Below are 11,590 nucleotides of genomic sequence, written 5' to 3' on the forward strand. Positions count from 1 at the left end.
TTGGCTCAAGGACCTGGGTGTACTTGGTGGTGATGTGGGAGGACAGGGAAGTTCAATTTGTACTTCAGGGGGATTTGATTTTGGGTGAGAATAGCCAGTGAATTAAATGGTATGCTGTTATTTGCAAAATAGCCCTGCCACTGTATGTCATCACTACCACAGTTGCTGTGTGCCATATCAATGGTATTACAGTGAGAATCACCCAAATCAATGAAGAATGATCTTTGATGAAACTGAGTGAAGTGCAGAAGTGATGTAACTTGAACTGGCTTCAGCAACTGGTGTCCAGCAACTTCAAGATCAGCACCTGCAACCCACAGCTTGTGGGTATAGGTCCTACCAAATATATGTGCCACGAGCTCTGGATGCAGCATACACCAGTCCAACATCACACACCATCTCTTCTGCTGGGGAAGGCTGTTACAACAGATGGATCCCCAAAGTCATGAATTAAATAAACTCAAAGAACACATTAGAGGGAGGGCCCATGTCAGTAATATCAGTGTGTGTGTATATATGTATTAAGGACAGAGAAAAAGTACTGGTAAATAATTGGAAAGTGTAGGATCTGGGTAGATGGTGTAGAATAGGGGGTGCATAATGTCCTGGATTTTGCTATGATGGGTTTAATTTTCACAAGAAGCTGGGAGGAGTCACAGACAGAACAGGTGACCTGAACCAGCCAAGGGGATACTTGACACCATGCTGATGTCATGCTCAGTATATAATAGAGGAGCTGGCCCAGGGTGGGCCAGTGATTGTGGCTTGGAAAGGGGCTGAGTGTGGGGTACTGAGTAGTGAGAAATTACATGGTGCATCACTTGCTTAATATATTCATTTTATTAGTATTGTTGTTGTTATAATTTTCTGCTCTAGTGTTGTATTAAACTGTCTTTATCTCAACCCATGAGGTTTTACTTATTTTTTTTTCTTCTGATTCTCCTCCCCATCCACTGGAGTGGGGAGGAGCGAGTGAGCAGCAACATGGTGCTTTGTTGCCAGCTGGGCCTAAACCACAACACACATATACCAAAGTATTTTATAGTTTAAGAGATCTACTACACAAATTGTTGGTATAGTGTCTCTCCTACTAAACATTCCTTTTTATGGCCTGTTATAAATATAATTAATGCAGCTTTGCATAGCAATTAAAATGGGACTGTGATATAAAAGCACACTGAAATTGCATCTAAGCATTGCAAGAGCTAATAATGTAATGTCAGCAGAGTACTTTGAAGATGTAAAGCATTATATAAATGTTAAAATAACAATGAAAGATATAAAGTGTCTTTAATTGAATATATGAACTGAAACCAGCTGTAATGATTAAATTCAAAAGGAAAGTTCCTTTTGACTCATTATAGTTTGCTTGATCACACTGAAAGTGTACTACACAGATAACACAAAAAGGTATGTGAATCATTGACCTATTTACCATTTCTGATGTTCCAGGATCTCCACATTTTCCCAAATTATTCCTAGTAAAAAGGGAATTCTGAAAAGAACATTTACTTTCATGTAGAGGAAGTGAAAAAGGTCATTTTCCTACCCAAAATTTTGGGGAAGTCTAAGTGAAAAAAAAAAAAAAAAAGCTGGATTCCTCAGCTCTGTTTTTTTCCAATGTATATTTGCTTAGATTACTTCAGAATAAATCTATGATGTGCATATGGAAATTATGAAAAAAGACATAAATTCGAATAACAGTAAAAGAAGATCTGTTTTTTAAAAAGTAACCTTTGTGTGTGAAATTGATGATAATAAATGGGCCTGTTATCAGAGTACACTATTCACTGAATGTTGTAGAGCTTATGAGAAGCTACTACAGCACAGTTATAAACACATTTTTAGAAGATATGACAAGAACTGATCTATATTCATGTTCTTTGACATAAGCAAGCTCTTCTGTTTTGTGTTGGGTTTTTTTTTGTCAAAAATTATATATCTGACTCCTAATTCAGTTAATACATGTTATCTGGATAAATTGTCTATACATATTCAAAAGAAGGAATTAGTTTAGGAAACACATTCTAGTGGTCTAGTACACATTCAATAGGAGAAGAGAAACTATACCGATTTTTTTAATGGGTAATTGAAACAATTTCAAGACTTAGAGGTAAAAAATTATATTAGTCATCTCTGTAAACATGAATGAAACATGCAAAAAAGCAAGTGTTTGTAAAACTATGAAGCACTACATGGTATAAGGGTCTGCAATTATAGAGTGGTGTGTATAAGAATTTATTGTAGAGGCAATTAGGTAAGCTACATTCTTAGTGAAACAGTTACTACACAAGCGCTGATATTGGGAGACATCTAAATTTTAAACACATGATTATTATATATCAGATCTCATGACAGAAAATGAGGCAGTAATGGCCACTCATATTACAGTTTAGTCTTCCAGCAGTTTTATTCTTCAGGGGTAGTAAAGAGAATGTATATTTAGATTGCCTGATGATCAACATTTGAAGGTCTTTAAATTCAGCTGTTCATGCAGAAAAACCGTAGTTTTAGTTAAAAATAGGTCCTACACCCTATATTAATTTCAGTCCCAGATTTGGATTATGAAAACCTGTTATTTGTGATTCTTTGCTACTAATTCACCATTTCTCCTTGCTTGAAGAATGGTGATAAATTATGTAAGTGAAATTTGTTAAGCTTTGATGCTATTTAGTGGATAGTCTTATGATTTAAGGCTTGTGTTTATATAACATCCTGGCAAGTATTAGACAATGTAACTATAAAGTCTTTGGGAATAATCAGACATTATTTACATTTCACCTTTCTGAAGAGCGATGCTACTCTTCAGCAAAACTACTTCAGCAAAAATACAAAGTGGAAAATTTGCTCTGTGTTTAATTTTGTTTTAAAAGAATTCCTATTCCTGCATTACTTTCACTTTTAACTACATTCTCTAACTATTTGAAGAGTCCTTAAAAAAAAGAGCTTTCATATCCATATTAAATAGTGGCCTTGGATATAGGAGGAATGATATATCTTTAGAAAAATAATGACCGAAGTATACATTTAAATTAAATTACCATTTAGCAGGTGTACATGTTCTTTTCAGAAAACCTTAATACTGTTGCATAGCTGATAACAAAGGAAGTGGACTTTGCTCTGCTAGGAAGAGAGATTAGACTGTATTGTGCAGACCCAGTGAGTTCTATCTTTATACTCTGTGTATAACACAAAGTCCAGTATGTGACAATAAATGCATTTCGGTGAATTTATTGATCTATTCATATTTGAAAATATGTGTAATGGTTTTTCTTCCTGTCTCTGGTATTATAAGGCCCAAGTGAGAAAACTAATAGTATAAGAAAAATAAAGTGCTGTAGATGTACTGCACCATAGAAATTATTATATTATATACTCATGTGAATGGTTCATTTAGCATTATACCATAGTGACCAGTGCTGGATGTTTTGAAGAAAGTCATAATCCCCTTGAAATATATAATTATGAAATAACATGGTTAAAAAAGTATATCTCTCCTAGCACAGCCATATTACTTGACATTAAGCCATCTTAACTATGAATCAGTACGCATGAACCTCACATTAGGAAAGGAAAAGCTCCAGAGTGTAGGAGGGAAAAAAGTCTGACCCTGTGCTACCCCATAGTGTGGGGCCACCTATGTTCCTATATTCACTTAAATGCAGCATGGTGGTGGTGGCCTGAATTTGCCATTATATTTAAGCTAGCTTCTGTGGAGGTTTCAGGTAAGCAGTGTTGAGAAAGCAAGCCATGCTGAGCAATGCTGGGCTAGAGCTAACACATAGAACATGGGATCAGGGTCATAACTGTGTTTTTATAATTTCTGAGCCTGGTCTATGACAAACTGCATAGACACAGCCTTTGGCTAGCTTTGTGATTGGAGGTGATTGTGATTGTGTGTTCTCTTCTAGTTTAATTGTTGACAACTATTTGTAAGTAATTTGAATAATATTCCATGGGAACAAATAATCATCTATGTACTGATCAAAGACAAAGAGGCTGCAGACTGGAACTCATCTTTGATGGGCAAGGTCCTCATTTTTGTAATGACAAGAAGAAATTCTAGCCCATCTAATCTGTCCTTTATTACTTGAGCATAGACCTACAAAACATAACAAGAATTTAGGGGAAGACAAAAATAACAATATATTATCTCAAATCCATATACTGTATTATCCTATTTACATTCTTCTACAGGAGATAATCTTGATTTAGCTGAAAACCTACTCTGCCTGGAATTCAGCTTCAACTGTAATATGTATTTCCTATTTATTTCATATTTCCCTTTTATGAAAGAAATACAAACCACTTTTACTGATGCTTCTCTTAGAATGGACAATTCCTTGCGGGCACAAGAGAAGTGAGCTTTGATGACAGATATGAAGAAAATGTGGCCTTTCTCTAGCCACTGAAATACCCTAATCAGTTTTGTGGTGTTTTTTTTTTTTTTAAATTTATTATTATTATTATTTAGACCATTGGTGCACTGTAGAAATTGCAATTAGTAGTTTTAGTGGATTAATTTAAACTAGAATTTCCTTTATTTTAAAATTTATTTCCTTTTAACTTTGTTCTGTATGCAAGAACTGTGAAGGCCTCCAGGATTCTGAACGTTCATAAACAAGAAATAAGTTTTGTATTGCAGTAGCCGAACAGAGTATGTAATTTGCATTCTATACTAGTGTGCATAAAGCAAAAAGATTTAGTCAAGGTTTTGGTCTTGCATAGGTTTTTTTTTCCTTTGTGCATACAAAAATGAGTTATCTTGAATCAAGCCTTTCTGTGATACGTTGGCTTTCCAATTATTTTGTAAGGAGAGGACAAGATTACCACAGTGTCTCTGAAAGGTCAGAAGCTTGATTAACTGTTTACCTGGAGAAGATAATAATTTCCCCAGCCTCTATTCTGTTTTGTCTCATTTTATAAGATTTAGTAATAACCTAATTATAACCTTTGGGAAAAACTAATTCTTGAAAGAAAAATGCCTTTTGATGTGATCAGCAATAGTATTTTGTGTTTATTAAACATGATTGATGTTTTAATGTTAGTGTTTATGTAAGAAAAACTGTAGGCTCTTCTGTCAAATATTGAAGTGACATTTAATTGCAATTTTAATTAAATTTTAGAAAGGGAGAGGCTGTAAAAACATGACATGAGAGTGTCGTTTTCACTTAATGGTATTTATTTTCTGAATTTATACAGCTGTCCTCAATAATGGAGTTAAACCTTCACTGGTTTTAAGAGATACCCTTTGTACAGAGCAATCCTTGAAGGAAGTATGAAATTTTCTGAGTAGAAGAAGGTGAAAATGATAATGAGAACTATAACTGGCTGGGTATATAATAGTGAGGTGTGACCAATTTCAGCAGAACTTGTAAGATGAGTATTTGAATGAGATTTCTTAAATGGCAATCTAATTCAAAATTGTAGGCAGAATACTTATGCCATTTCTGTTTACCTAACATAACTAAGGTTACTGGTACTTCCAGTACCACCTGGTACTCCCCAGATGGCTTTTAATTTCTTTAGCATTTTATGTTTCAGACTGTTTCTCAATTTGTTATTTAGACAAGAGTGGGAAAACTAAGGTAACTGTATGTGAAATGAGATGCATGCAGCAAAACTTCAAAGACTTCATACTTCTCAGCTTCTAACTTAACCTAGTAAATTCACAAGAAATTATTCATGGACAGATGGGGCATCTTCATTATCTGATTTCTATTAAAGTATTATTTGTATATACAGTAAGCCTCCAGTTTGGTCCCTTTAATAGCATCAGAGTCCTGGGGAGTGAGCCAACTATCATGAATTGCTTTCTTTGGGCAGAAAGCAGTGAGGAAAAGAGAAAACAGAAGAAAGATAATGTGCTTCTCCAGACCTGAATAATAGTGTAGAATTATATTGAACTATATACAATTTATAATGTGTTCATGCTTTGGAAATTTTTTCCTCTAAAAATAGTTCTATGATGTCTATTATGTTTCATTATTTTCTGTGTCAAATTTGTTCAAGCAACAAGTAAAATGAAAGTGGGAAGTAGGTATCTGAGACAGTGACCTTTAAACATAATAATATCTTTAAATGTGTCATATGTGGTTTCTGTAGAATGCGAGCAAGCCAATACTGTGTAGGTAAAACCTTAATTATGTGTGATTCACTACAATTCAATGAACTGCACAAAAGGGGAATATGGGAAAAATTTAGCACTTTGATGTGCAGTAAAGTTCCTTAGAGAGATTTATTTTCAAATAAGTTTAAGAATGCGTCATTAGACTTCTCAAAGACAACAGGAAGTTATGCCAAGGTAACTAGGTCCCCTAAGAGAGAACAGTAGCAAAGAAATAAAAAGGAACTTGCCACATGCTCTGAAGCTGCACTTGTATTCAAAGCAACTTGAAAACCTTTAAATACAAATGAGAGACAGAAGTGCTGGGATAAGGTCTCACGCTGAATACAGGCACCCTGAAAAGGAAGTATTGAAACAACTCCTCTAGATTTTCTAGTGATAGATTTATTAGAGACTCCCTAAGCAGTAGCTAGAATGAGAAACTGATGCCAGGTATTTTTTAAATTTGTTTTTCTTTCTTAGATGCTTTTCTTTTGAAGCAAGAGCTTAACTCCCTGTCTTGCTAGAATAAATTTGTTGTTTTCATTTCTAGACTTGTGAACTCAGGTGAATCTTATACATAGGATGTGCTTTTACATCCCCATAAGCAATGAATTCAAATAAAGCAGTTCTGCAGACAAAATTCTCAGCTTGTCTGCAGATTGAAACACATATCAATGTCTATGAAAGTGGGCAATCACCAGCCCATAGGGCTGTATAAACAGGTCTGTGTGCTGGCTCAAGACAGGACATGAAGTGGGTTAGTCCAGTGAAGTGGTGTGTTGTGTGCTTTGGCAAAAGGCAGTAGATATACCCTGTTTAATTTCCAGAAACCTCCTGTTGTCCCAGGGATGTATTTTGAGTTGCCATCTTTGCAAACTCCCACTGGGAGTGAGGTCAAGTTCCACGTCTGACTCATCCATCACTACTACATGAGAGGTGCTTTTAGAGCAAACATTACTGTTGGTTTATAACTGGTTTTATTCTCAGAAAGAGTATTCCAGTTAATCTGAATAACTTCTTGCCTTTAGAAGATTTTTCATCTGCAATTGTGTGCAATATACAATACAGAAGCCAGAAAATTCACTCTGGCTTAGCTGTCTCCAGAATGGGTAAGGGAAAGAAAAAAAAATCAGTATATTGTAAAAGTAATCAGTAAACAGTATATCACCCTGTTACACCAGCTTTATGTCATTTGTTTCAAAAGTCATATATCAATATCAAAATAGCTTAAAGGGACTACTTCAGGAGTCCATCAGTAGTTTTAAAAAAACAGAGACTGCATTATGGTCAAACATAGAGGCATTAAAGGAAATAAGATGGCAAACCCCACAATCTTTGTGATGTCATACCTGTAAAGAAGAAGATTAACTAGTTTATAAAATGATAGTCTAAAAATACAAATCCATCATATGGTACAGGGAACTATCTTGCAATGCTTCTTGGAAATCAGACTGACTATTACACAATTACATTAAAATATTGCGTATGCGTTAAACTGGTTTACAGGTCTGAGTAAAAATGTAGGTTGGTGTCCAGTGAGACATACAAAAGTAACTGAGTTATAATGCACTAAGTAACTGGCTGAGAGGAATCCCAAGGTCACATAAACAGCTGATGGCAAATGCAAAAACTGAACCTAGATATCTCAGCTCTTGTGCTTATTCTTAACTATAGTCCCATCTTTTTTTCTGAAACTTTGAAACATTTTTGTCTTACCCTCAGCGAATATGTTACTTCATGCTAGAACTCTGCTTGTGAATATTGTAATGCATGATTTAATTTCCAAGGTTAGTTTTCCTGATATTTTATTAATAATAATACTGATGCTATACTATAACAGTAGAAGTGAAACTCAAATCATAAAAGGCCTAGGTATTCACCAGCTGGTTGTTTGGGATGTAGCTAACATTTAATTTCTTATAATGCTTCATAAATTCCAAAAACTAAATATATTTAACCTTCTCAACACTGTGAGGAGACTGGTGGATGAATTTTATTACCTCTGCTTTAAAGAGGAGCAAATGAGACCAAGTTTAGAACCTTGCTACCTAGCCTGGACTGTGTTCAGTGGGGATATGTGCTATTTTTACAGCAGAGAGTGAAATAATCTCATAAAAAGTCACAAATAAACTTAGTTCTTCTGTGTATTTTTAGATAGCTGACAGACTTCATGTAAGTATCAGAGCTACTTGTAGGCTATCCATAAAGGAAGGAGTAGTAATTGTTTCCCCGAGTTTATCTTAGCGATTTGCTGTTTGTACAGCCAGTTTCAGAGTTCTTAAATACAATAAATATGCAAAAAGTACAACTGATACATAGTTTTAAAGATATACACATCCAAAAATTACAATATTTGAAAACTGAAAAATGGCTGACTGGTTTGAATTAGTTACATCACTAGTTTAATGAACAAAAAAACCATGTGGCAAACATCTACTTTGACTTATGACAAACCACATAGAGTGTAGAAATCTGGAGTAGATTAATATTCTAAGGATCAGTTCCTGTACAGTTTAGATTACATTATTCCAATGTCAGGTAAACACAGACTTACATGGTTATTTTTATGGACAGATAATATTAAAAATAATCAGGCCAATATCAACTACTTGAAAACAAGGTTATTTTAAAGGTTTTTGTAACCATAAGTCTGAGCTGGAAGATAATCTTAGTATGTTCACTATGAATGAACTTCTTGTATGTTCAGATGTATTTTAGGACACAAAGGGCCCTAATGTCTTTCAGAGGATATAGCAACAGTCTTGCAACGTCTTTTTATAATTCATTTCTAAACTGAAATTTTATCTTTACCTACTAAAAAACCATTACCTTCCTAACATTTTTTCATGATAGGAGCATAGAAACTTAAGGGAAGAGGAAATTATCAGATAATAAAATCTCTTCAGTTTTCAAGCCTGTCATTGGGTTTTCAAAACTCCACATTATCAACAAGCCAAAGAATAGTACTGTGCCTTATGTCATATCTGAATTGCATCAGAATTATTAAGATGAAATTTCCTTTTAGATTTTTGTAAATTTGTTTTGGTTTTACCATAGTGGTAGAAAGCTGCTGTCCCATGCTTTGATAGAGAACTATATGCTGTAGATAAACCAGACACTTAAGAGCTTTATTAGAATCTGATAAATTATACAACTTTTGTTCTCACAAAGAGTAAAACAACATATAGGTTTGCCTGATACTGATAATGTCATTTAGACATGCACAAAAAGACAAGAAAAAACCCTAAACCTCCAAAGCACAGCGTGGCTTAAAATGAATTTATGTATACTGCAGTTTTTCTGGACATAATGCAGACAGAAATATTTAAATATAACTGAGTAGGTGTTTTAGACAACATTTATTTCTCTCATTCTTTGCTCCTTCCCCCCACTCCCCCCCCCCCCCCCAAAAAAAAAAAAAAAAAGTGGGAAAAAATCTCAGATCTTGTGGTCTTGTATTGTGGCCAAGATAAGTAGATAAGTATGATTCTGGTTGAGACAGTGTATCAGGGTGCAGTGTCATGTTATGCTCTGAGAGGGGGTGCTGCTACTGCACATGTATATGTGCTGAAGACAATTCCTTTCAGTGAGTTCCATGTAAGACTGACATCTGTTTTAAAGACCAGCATTGTGCACTGAGGCAACAATTATCCGTAGTCTCTGCTGCTGGCCCATTTACATGGGCAAATCACATGGGTTTCCTGGAAGAGAATGAAAGATGGACTTCATAGAAGGGCGTGGGAATTTCTTGACAGAGAGAAGAGTTTAAGGGTATTAATCAATGACCATACCTTAACACTTGCAGGAAAAAAAAAAATCAGCCCAGCATAAACTGCTGATTAATTGGGTTTTTGCATGGCAAGGTAAGCCTTACAAAGGGAGCAGGTCTTTTATTGTTTACAAGACCTGAATCTTTCAAATATTTTAAGTTACTGGCTTAAAAATTCCTTTTCTAAGATAAGTTTCATTGACATGCTTACTGTTCTGACAGGAAGCTAAGCTTAGCTGGAAATCTTAGGCAAATCTGTGATCAAATGACTCTGTGAGTCATTAAATTACAATCCAGAAATGCTATGACCAAAGAGGGTGTTAGTATACTTACCTGAATCACATCAGTACACTAACTTGGTTTGGAAACTTATGGGTCCCTTTGCAAATAAATGGGAATGACACCAAGTCAGACTCAGCAAAAGCATTAGTAAGTCAAGCAAGACCACAATGAGTTTCTTTAGGTGCTCTAAAAAGGCAAACCCAGAAGTTTGCACTGGAGTGGGACCTTCTTGCCACAAAATTTGCTTGCATAATGCAAGATTAGGAGGCAAAATTAACTGCATTTTTTTGGTACACTGGTATTTAGGCATCTAATAATTAGGACTTGCAGCAGGATTTTCAGAAGTGCTTGGGCACTGGTGGAATTGGTTCTGTAATGCTGAGCTTCAAGCTTCTAATTGTTTTGACTGGGAGTTAGAGAATGAAAAAGTTGTTTACATTCAGAATTGTGATCCTGAAACCTCATTTTACTACCATGGCACCAACAATTTTCAACAACCTTACTATTAGTAAGGGTATTCAGTAAGGCTGTATTTAGCACATAGTAAGCACTCTTTGAGGCAGAAAAAAGAACCCAGGTTTACTTGCTCCTAAATGAGCACTTTAGTTACTGTCCTCTTTTTCTCAGTAAATCTTTTCTGCTTTTCTGCTTCAACTAAGTGGCAGACCTCAGTCTTCAGCTACAGCAGCACAAGCCTGCCGGTATGTCCTTGGATTTAATTAGAAAAAAAAAAAAAAAATCAAAACTGATACATCAAGAGGAAGATGTATATGTGTCCTGATATTGTATATGAAAGTACTTTTCAGTCTCATTTTGTGTAAGAAAAATGTAACAAACACTAGGCTAGTTTTACCTGAATGACAGCAATTCACAGATACGGGCAAGTTCCTAGAAGTGGGGAAGTTATATGCGTTACTGAAAGCTTAGTATTTTTTGTATTTTTTTTTTTTTTTAAAAAAAAAAAAAGCAAGTGATCATTCAACAGCTGTGTCACTGCTGGACGGCAATACTGCTCCCCCGCACCCGGAGCGCGGCTCCGTGGGGTGCCGGCGGGCAGCCCTGCGCTGGAGGCCGCGTTGCCGCCTGCCTCGGGGGCTCCCGGGGGCTCTGGGGGCTCCCGGGGGCTCTGGGGGCTCCCGGGCAGGCGGGGGTCGGTGGCGGGGATGACACCCGGCCGCCTGCGAAGCGATGCGCCGGGGCACCAGGCGCTCCCGGAGCCGAAGCCTGCGGCACCGAGCGGGCTTCCGCCCGACTCCTCAAGAAATATGCGGCCCGGCGGCCCACGCGCGCGGAGCAGGGGCGCGGAGCGGCGGGCGCTTTCCGCCCGCGCCCAGGTGCGGCCGCGAGCGGAGGGAGGGAGGGAGCTCCGCGCCGCGGGCGCGGCTTGCCGGGGGTGGGGTGGGGTGTGGTGTGGTGTGGAGGCAAGCAGG

This window comes from Tyto alba, unplaced genomic scaffold, assembly GCF_018691265.1.
Source record: "Tyto alba isolate M040663 unplaced genomic scaffold, T.alba_DEE_v4.0 Super-Scaffold_6, whole genome shotgun sequence".
Classification (NCBI taxonomy): Eukaryota; Metazoa; Chordata; class Aves; order Strigiformes; family Tytonidae; genus Tyto; species Tyto alba.